Source organism: Lolium rigidum, chromosome 7 (genome assembly GCF_022539505.1).
Source record: "Lolium rigidum isolate FL_2022 chromosome 7, APGP_CSIRO_Lrig_0.1, whole genome shotgun sequence".
Lineage (NCBI taxonomy): Eukaryota > Viridiplantae > Streptophyta > Magnoliopsida > Poales > Poaceae > Lolium > Lolium rigidum.
In genome coordinates, this window is record NC_061514.1 from 84,929,228 (window position 1) to 84,939,621 (window position 10,394).

A 10,394-nucleotide genomic window follows, 5' to 3' on the forward strand; every position below is an offset into this window, starting at 1 on the left:
CTCCCTAAACTCCTACCGTAAAAAGAATACGATATGAGTTTAATTAAGGGATCGGTATCGCAAATCATTTTGTAGATTTGGCCTATATTTATTATTTTAATAATAGAATCTCAATATAATAGCAATATAAATCAAAATTATTAATGCTTCAACCTGGCACGATACAATAATAATCTTAAATTACAATCAATGTTTAAATTAAATAAGTAAACAAATAATGAATTGTTTGAAATGAAATAAATGGTTCAAATCAAACATGAATAAATATGAATAAAATGGAAGACTATCTCCCATATAGGTGCCAGTGTATCAAACATTTACTTCTTTATTTTGTACAGGCTTTTAGTTATTCGATTTTTACCACGGACAATGCTATATGCATTTGTACACCTCGAGACTCAACAAATATATTGATTCTATGCCCTCTGTTCGAAAAAAATCAATTTGGCAGCACTTCGAAAATCCCTGTAACAGAGGAATTCAGTTTTTTTACCTGTAGAAGCATGCTCTAATTTCTTTCACATAGCGTTGTGTTACTATTTCAGGAGATGATACAGTTTTTGCAGCCTTTTCCATTCTAATCGTAACTTTTTTTTTTTGCGAATGAATCGTATCTGACGGATGCTTCTTTCTCTAACATTGGTCAATCAAAAAAGTTAATCCAAACATACTTATCTGAGTGGAAAAGGGTCATCACATACTTAATTGAATAAGACTGAAGCTGGAGATCAACCAACACCACATTATGTTTAGAAGACTGAACCTGGAGCATACCAAGTACCAATATCTCTTCACGATTATAGTTCCTAACAGAGCTAATTTATCGAGCATTCATCTCTGACGTTGTGAACACCTGGATGAACAGTTGAACACACATAACAAAGAAACCCCTTAGCAGTAGGCGGCACTGGCCATGTATGCAAATGACATTAGCTTCTTAGGGTATGTTCGGTTGTAGAATTAGGTGGAATGGAATGGAACCATTCCATTCCTCAGAGCTATTCTCGCGTTCGGTTCAGGGATAAGATGGAATGGAACCGTTCCTCGAAAGGGAATATTCCGCCCAGATGCGGAACGTACCCGTCCGGGCAAATCGGCCGGACGAGGTGGAATGTCTCGATCTGCGTGCTAATCCCTCTCTCTCCCCTGTGCTAACCTCTCTCTCTCCCGTGTCTCCCTCACTGCGGTGCTCTCCTCCAGGTCAACGCCGGTGGCCCAGGCGGCGACGGCGGCCAGCAGGCCGGGCCAGGCACGCGACGGCGGAGAAACGCGGGGCCGTGGCAGCCGGAGGCGGGGCGGCGGCCGGCCAGAGCAACGCGAGACGGAGCACGCCACCCTCGCCGCCCCAATCTCGAGCACGGCGGGGCGGCCGGAGGCCGGCCACCTCGAGCACGGCCGGAGGAGCGACGGCCGGAGGCAGGCCATCTCGAGCACGGACGCGGCTGTCGGGCGTGATTTCAGATTTTTTAGATTAATTTAGGCAATGATTAATTAAATTAGGCACTAATTCGATTCGATTCCATTCCACATTTTTTGGGATGAACCGAACAGGGGAATGGATTGGAATGGGATGAAGTGGAATGGAATGGAATGGAATGGAATGGAATGGAATGGAATGGTTCCATTCCATTCCACTTGATCCGAAAAACGAACAGACCCTTGACGACGTTGTAGAAAGTGGTAGATTGGAGCTTTTCTCTCCTGGCTCCCTCCCGTGTCGCCCCCGCGTGGCGACCGGGGGGAAACCCTAATCTCCGCCGCCGCCGGGCTTCTCCTCCCCTCCCCCCTCCCTCGCTGCCGCCTGAGGGTGTGGCCGGGCAAAGCCCGGTCGGCGCCGGCGGCGGCGAGGCTCTCTCGTTCCCTTGCTCGCGAGGGTGGGCGCGGGGAGCACCCTCCGGGTCAGGGCGTGGCGCGCTCGTCGGGTGCCACGGCGGCCGGCGCGCGGGCTTGACCCGCTGCCTCGACGCGACGGACGGCGGTGTGGTGGTGGCGCATCCTGGAGGTCGACGGCGTCGGTATCTCTGGGTGGCGCGGGCCATGGGCGGCGTGGGCCGTGGTCGTATGCCTTTGCAGTTGCGGGTGGAGGCGGCGCCGTGGTGGATGGTGGTCGGCCGACCTCTGCGGAGGAAGGAGGGGCGGCTCGATGGCGGGCTGGTTTTGCTGGGAGGCCAGCGGCGAGATGCGCTGCTGTGTTGTGCTTGCTGCAGGCCGGATCTGGGCCAGGCGGTGCTGGCCACGGAGAGGCGGCGATGGTGGCTCGGTCTTGGGCGACGCGAGCTGGTGGGCGGCAGGCTGGTGGTGACGATCCTAGCGTCAGGGTGGGATGGTGCGGGTTGCCGGACTAGGGGAAGGCGGAGGCGGCGGCTACAGCGAGCTTGCGGGCTGGATCCGGGCCAGGCGGGCCTAGAACCGGCTATTGCTTTACGAGCCTTGTTGGGCCCGAGCTTTGCGGGCCGTTTTGCGTCTGCCTTTCCTGCGTCTAGCGGCTGACGTACCCTACCACCTCTGCGTATGGACCTCGTGGGCTCCTAGGCTACGGATTTCCGGGGGTTAGTGGTAGTGGGGTTCAGGAGAAATCCTTGCCGGCTGGTTCGACACCGATGCGGCGGCGCCTGCGGGTGTCGCCTTTCCTTCTTGGAGGGCATCATGGATCCCCGGTACCATCTAACCCCGAGTACCGGGGGAAACCCTAGGTCCAGTTCGCTGGTCCGGGGAGCAGCGGCGTGCTGACGTCGCATCCCTTCCTGAAGGTGCTGCCTTGGTACTTGGTGATCCGTGGTGCGTGTAGCGTGGTGGGACAACTTCGGAAGGCGTCGACAGTTGCGGAGTGCCATCATTTAGTCGATCTGCCATTAGCGTCCTTTGTATCTTTCCTTTCAGTTGGGCAAGTTGGGCATGTTTCTGCTGTTGCTCCAGCATTTTTCTTTGTTTCAACTCTTGTATGGTGTGGTTGCTTTATTTATAAAGCGGGGCGAAAGCCTATTTCGAGGAGCAGTAGGCGGCACTATAAACTTTCTTTTTTTCTTTTCTGTTCTTCACATGGATGCCTTCGGTGACTGTATATTCCATTAATCCGCCATCAGTTGATAGTAGAATCTGGCCCAAATGGGGGCCGTATGGAAAAGTGGTAAGGAGACTAAAGGTGGAGACCAACAACGACATATTATGTATAGAAATTAGAAGACTGGACCCGGAGACATACATTTAGTACCAATATCATATTGTCTTCAGTATTGTATTTCCTACAGGGCGAATGCATCGAACATTCATCCCTGACTTTGTGGACAGATTTATTTTGGAAGTAATGAAGACCACGGCACGACTCAATTAAACGACAGAAAGTGCAACTTTGTTTGAAAGGATGATGTAGAAAGGTGAAATGGAAATAATGGCTATGTCAGAGTAAGAGAGAAGCTTGCGTCTGAAGCCTGTTGTACCCCATTCCATCTTCTGCACCCACATGAATCATCATTTTGTACCTCGTTGATTTGCTTGGAAGCATCACGGGCTCACTTTCAGGCCATCTTTAAGCTAAACAATCTCCGTTCCTCTGGTCTTATATGATGTGCATATTTGCATCAAACTTTAAGATTCAGCTGAGCCAAAGGATTGCGCCTTTTTTTTTCTGAGAAAATTCAACTAAGCATGTGTTCTTATTCAATTTGAAGACACGGGGATGCTTCTTAGTTTGTCAATTAGTGTACCTTATATTGTACTTTTCCTTCTCAAAGCTAACATCTTGGTTTTGGTTTGTCACGGGCCTTGCGCGCGCGTGGCCTGATGGCGCCCTGTTCTTGACCTGTCAAAATTATGCAAAAAACAGTGACGTGTAATCCCCTCTGAATACTCTAGGATTTGTGTAACTTTCGGAAAGTGGTTGCACCAACTCCTCAAAGATTTTTTTTTTTTTTTAGAGAAACAGGGCCTCGCCCCGGTTCCAAAATATATTGAAACCGAAATAAGGTAGCATACAGCAAACAGAACTCACACGTCCAAACTCACCACACCTAAACTCGGCCCAAACCCAAAAACCACAGGTTTTCCACATCATATCAGTTCTACACCCCTCACCAGGGGGAAACGGCAGCCAAAACAAACACCACAGAAGTTCTGCATAACACGCAAACACCCTTTTAGACCAAGGCACTCAGTTTTTTCATGGGCGGTTCAGAACCTGAAACCCAGCTCCATCACCCACCAGGATTAGATCATTTGCCTCCAACGTCCTCCTCAGATCCTCAGCGGTGATCAGCATTGGCCCAAACCCCCTTGTGGTGTTCATGTCACAGATCTCCAAGGTTGTTCTGGCCTTCTTCTGGGGAGTCAGCCAGGCTCCGGCCACAACAGCAGCGGCGGCCTCCGAGCTGCATCCTCCACCTTGCTCAATATTGTCTTCAATCTTCCTCTTTCTTCCTCCTTCAGGAGGATTTGCCATTGTACACAGCTGCAAACCAAGGTCCTCCATAAACCCTGCATGCCAAGCCATTGAGATCGATTGAAAACAAAGTCATTTCTGGTAATCCAGAGAGCTCTCAACACAGCAGCAAAAATCATATTTATATGGGCATTCTTTTTATTTTCCCAAAGAGAAGAAATGTCATGCATAGTCAAGATTTTGATATTCAGATTCACAGCACTAACAATATCATCCCAAAGTTTTACTGCAACCACACAATCAAAGAACAGATGCTGGCATGATTCAACTTCATTACAAAACACACAAGTTAAATCATCTACATTTTGTCTCTTAACCAAATTATCTCTAGTGAGCAATTTGTTATGAGCCAATAACCAAAGAAAGAAATGAATTTTTGGGGGCACTTTGAGTTTCCAGACACAGTGAATATCAACAGGCAAAATCCCACCAAAATTAATAACAGCATACATGGATTTCACACTGTACTGGCCATTAGCCTCCCACATCCAAATCAGACTATCTTTAGAATCATCAAAAACAATAGTTTGAGCAATTTGTTGAATTTCATGCCATTGTAACATCAATCTATGGTCAAAACATCTCCTAAAGGTCACTTTTAAGGTATTCCCATCCCACAGATCAGCAATAGTTTTATTCTGTTCATTCACTAGGAAATAAACCTCCCAGTATTGGATGGCCAGGGAACAGGACCCAAACCAGTGATCCTCCCAAAATTTGATATTCCTACCATTCCCAATCTTCCATTGGTACCCCATTTTAGCTGCATTAGCAGCCCACATCACTCCCTTCCAAAAAGGAGAGGCACCATTTAAAGAGCAGGAGAAAAAATTAGGATTATCCAGATTGTATTTAATATTCACAATCTGTTTCCACAACTTATCCTCATCTAGATGATATCTCTTAACCCAAGAAGCCAGAAGGCACATGTTCATCTCTGCTAGGTCAGGAATGCCCAGGCCCCCATATTCCTTCTTCCTAGTCACTAACCCCCAGTTGGCTAAATGATATTTGTGATGTCCCTCATAGTTATCCCATAGGCAATGAGCCATCTGAGAATTAATAAGGGTAATAGCCCATTTGGGGAACTTGATCACACTAAGGAGATAAAGGGGAATACTAGCCAACACACTTCTCACCAGCTCCAATTTAGCAGCATGATTAAGAAGTTTCCCTCTCCAACCCCCAGCTCTATTAAGGATTTTATCCACAACAGGTTGGATGTCCTCTTTTCTGAGTTTACTATGGTGAAGAGGAACCCCCAGGTAATTCATAGGGAAAGCACCCAGTTTACAACTCAGAGATTGAGCAATAAGCTGAGCATCTTCTTCATCCACATTAATAGGGACAAGATCACATTTATGAAAATTAATTCTCATCCCAGACATATGCTCAAAACAAGCTAAGATCCACTTCAAATTTATGGCAGTTTGAATGTTATTTTCAAGAAAGAGGAGGGTATCATCAGCATATTGCATGCTAATAATCCCACCCCTTCCCAAATTTCTCATAAGACCAACAATTTGTCCACAACCAGCAGCTTTATAAAGCACCTTGGTAAAGACATCAGCCATAAAATTAAAGAGGATAGGTGAGATGGGATCCCCCTGTCTCACCCCTCTGCTGGTTAAGAAAATTTGACTATTACAGTCATTAATTCTAACACCAACAGAGCCATTGTGCAAAAGACCTTCAATAATAACCATCCACTTGGGACTAAAGCCCCTCATCCTCATAACTTTCAAAAGAAAATCCCTATCAACCCTGTCATATGCTTTTTCATAATCAAGTTTGAAAATAAACCCAGAGTGCCCATTATAAACTGCATCATGAATGACCTCATGGGCAGAAACCACACTCTCAAGAATGTATCTACCCTTAATAAAAGCTGTTTGGTTAGGAGAAATAAGCTCCTCACTGACCACACCCAACCTATTGGTAGCACACTTAGAAAAAATTTTAAAGCTACAATTGGTTAAGGCTATAGGTCTGAATTTCTGTATAGTTACAGCATCAGATTCCTTAGGAATTAAAGTCAAGAGGGAGAAATTCAATCTAAATAGATCAAGATTCCCCTCATTCCAATCCTTAACCATTGCCATAAAATCAGCTCTAATGAGCTCCCAAAAATGTTGATAAAACAAAAAAGAAAACCCATCAGGGCCAGGAGCACCTTCAGCATAAGAGCCAAAGATAGCATCCTTAACTTCTTTCTCAGAAAACTCAGCATTAAGCATATCATTATGTTTTTGAGACACCAAATCCTCAGGGTCCCAGAAATCATCTACCAGGTCAATATCCAGGCAAGTTTCTTTACAAAACAGGTTCTTGTAATAATCAACAGCAATCTTTAACATACCTTTGTTGTCCTCTACCATCCCATCCTCGCTTTTTAATTGACAGATCTGCTTTTTCCTCCTCCTCTGGTTGGCAACTGCATGAAAATAAGCAGTATTACGGTCACCCTCTAAAATATATCTCTCCCTAGCTCTTTGTCTAGCTTTAATCTCTTCATTACTCCAAATTTTTGTCAACTCATTAGCAATGCTTTTCATTCTTTGTTTGGAATTTGGAGATAAATTCTGAGATTCAGAGCAAATGTCAAGCAGGTCATACTCAGCAACTAACCCTTGCTTAAGTTTTCTCTGAGCCGATTCAATATTAGCCGACCAACCTTTTAAACCTTTCCTAGTATTCCTCATCTTAAATTGCCATCTATCAAGAGATTTTTTATGATAGCATGGGATATTCCAGAATTTAGTAACCACATCATCAAAACCCTCAATATTGAGCCACCATTTTTCAAACCTAAATTGCTTGTCCTGGGGATTTTTCGAGCACCGAGTATCCACAATCAAAGGAGTGTGGTCACTACCTACTCTGGGTTTTGAGGATAAGCTACTAGCAGGGAACAAAGCATCCCAACAAGTAGACACAAAAACTCTATCAAGCAAAGCCATTACCAAATTATCTTGGTTGTTGGCCCAAGAAAATTGTCTACTAGGGTTCTTAAGCTCCATCAAATTGAATTTATTAATCCAATCATTAAACAAATTTGCCCAATGCTGGTTAATGTTACCAGTATTCTTCTCACACTTTTCTCTAATGAGGTTAAAGTCGCCACCCACTAAAGTGGGGCCACTCCAACAAACCATGACATTATGAAGCTCATTAATAAAGTCTAATTTATGCTCATCATAAGCAGAACCATACACAGCAATAACTCTCCACACTATCTTATCTTTCTTGCCTTTGATTTGTACAGAGACACAGAAAGATAAGATATCCCATCTAACAATATCAAAAATCTCATTGTTTATCCCAACAAGGATACCTCCAGCAGTTTTAACAGCTGGCAACCAATTCCAGGAGAAAATCCCACCTGGATCAATTTGTTTCAGCTGCAAACTAGAAAAGTCTTCTTTCTTAGACTCAGAGAAGCAAATAATATCAGGACATGTTTCTCTAATGAGATCATGCACTCTAGTAATCTTATCAGGCCTATTTAAGCCTCTAGGATTCCATATTAGGGCTACTACCATTTTTAAAGATTAATTTCCTTCTACCCCTTTTCCTACTATGGACTAATGTCCAGGGTTCATCATCATCAGGTACATCACTAGTGTAATCATCCTGATTAGATGGACCCACATTTTCATCATCCATACCCCCTTTCAGTTCCTCCACAGTGAGACTAATGTCCTTAGGAAGAAAGCTAGCAGGATTAGTCTGGTGAAAATCATCAAGTCTTTTTAATTCAACTTTTTTAATTTGATCAATGACATCATCAGTGTTTCTAGTTTTATTACCCAGGCTAATGCCAGCATGTTTAGCATTATTATACAGAGTATGATTATCAAGGGCAGCAAAGGAATTAGAGAAACCATGGATATTACCTTTAGGAATTTCCAAATTCTTTGCCTTTTTGAGATCTTGGGCTTTTTCAATAGAAGATTTACCATCTCTTGGGATTCTAGAACTCATCCTAGTTGCTTGCACAGGGCCCCATTGCTTCTTCTCCTTCCACACATTAGGCAGCATAGAAGAGACACAAGTTTTGGGCAGCTCCCCTTTTTCAGCACTTTTGGTCCCTTCACCAGCATCATCCTCTTCCTCCTCAAAGTGTTGTAACAGGTTTTTTCCAATATTTTCCTCAGCACTTCTTATGACTAGAGCACACTCAGTGGGGATCATAGGCTCTTTACCAAAAACTTTTGCTTGAACAGATGACTCCATAGCCATTTGAGAGGTAGGCCTAGGACCACTTCTACCCCTGAATAGGAAGGATCGGTTTCCATCTTGCTGTTATCTCCACCAGCATTACTCTTCTCAAGGGCCTTGAAGTCATCACCAAGCTCAGCATCATCTTCAACCTTGTCCCCTTCATTACTCTGACCAGGATCTTCATCATCATCCCCATCAACCTCAATAGTTTCACCATCACTCTCCACCAGAAAGTTAATCAAGAAGAAACACTGTTCCATCTCGAACAGTTTGTTGGATGGGATTTTTGATTTGTCCCTCACAGCCACTTTGACTCTGACCTCTTCATAGAAGCTTCTGAAAATGACTTGCCAATCAATGTTAATTAGCACTCCAAGAGCGAGTTGAAACTTGACGAGATAGTCTTCCATGTCGGCCATTTGGGTGGGATGCCAAAAATCTTGACCCATATCTCTTGGAATTCTTCAAAAGGTTCTGTCTCCCCTCCCGAGTTCTCAAAATAGATCACAACTCCCTCTTTTTTGAGATTTATAGATGGGTACTCCACTAACTCTTTGATCCTCTTGCTTGGGGGAAACCTCACCAGGAACTTCTTAGGGCCAACTTGTCTAATTTGCCAGAACCAGTTGACCTTCCACATATCATTGAAGCTTTTCTCCAGTTCTTCAGCAGAAATCTCACCCTCCTTTATGACCACTATCCCAACATTATCCATATTCAACCATTGGACAGCCTCAGGTCCTTCTACATCCACGTGGAAAAAACCTAGGCCAGGATTTGCACTACCCCAATATTGAGCAGTGGGTAAGAGGGAATACCACATCAGGCAGTTGTCCATATGATGACCTGTCTTGCTGCAAATGAAACATCTCTTCACCCTAGTACACAGACCAACATAGTGACCCAACTCGCCACAGTTGTAACAAGTGACATTCTTGAACTTGGGATCAAGAACAGGCCCAGGTCCACTTGAAGATGGAGTCTGCATCAAGCTTCCCCCTTTATCTCCACTGTTCTTCTGACTATCAGAGGTAGCCCCTTTCTGAATCTTCTTCTTGTTTTTATTCCCAGACACTTGTTGCTGTTGAGAAGGAACCAGACTGGCACTACTCCCCTGACTATTGGTTTGTGGAAGAGTAGGGGAAATCCCTGGCGGCATCATCATCATGGGATTGAAACCATGGGGGGGAAACTGCTGGTTGCCAAAGAATTGCTGCCACTGATTCATCGGAACATTCCACATGTTAGGATTCATCATGGGGAACATACCTTGAGCGGCACCCATCTGTTGCCCCGGCCCCTGGGGGATTTCCGATTTAATTCTGACCGGATCAGAGGCGCCACCAAGAGAGGAAGCGGTTGCCGCCACAGCAACTGGTGGCACACGCCCACTACTGTGACCACGGCCACCACCAGCTCCACTCCCTCTTCCACCGCCTCGACCACCTCCCACCATCTTGACAATCTCTGCGTATGATCTCCTTCCAGCTTCAGCACCCCACAGATCTGAGAACTTTACAGTTGTTGGATTCGGAAGGAAACCTGCCCCAGCGGGGTGACAATCAGCTGGAGTGAAGGATCTAGCTCGGACCAGCTCCCTCCTGACCCAGACTAGTGTCTGAGACCCAGGCGGAGACCTAGATCTGCCCAAGCGATTTTTATCTGTCACAAGCGTATTCGCTCCAGACTTATCCGCCTTAGAAGGCGCATTTCTGGAAACCGCCACCATCTCAAC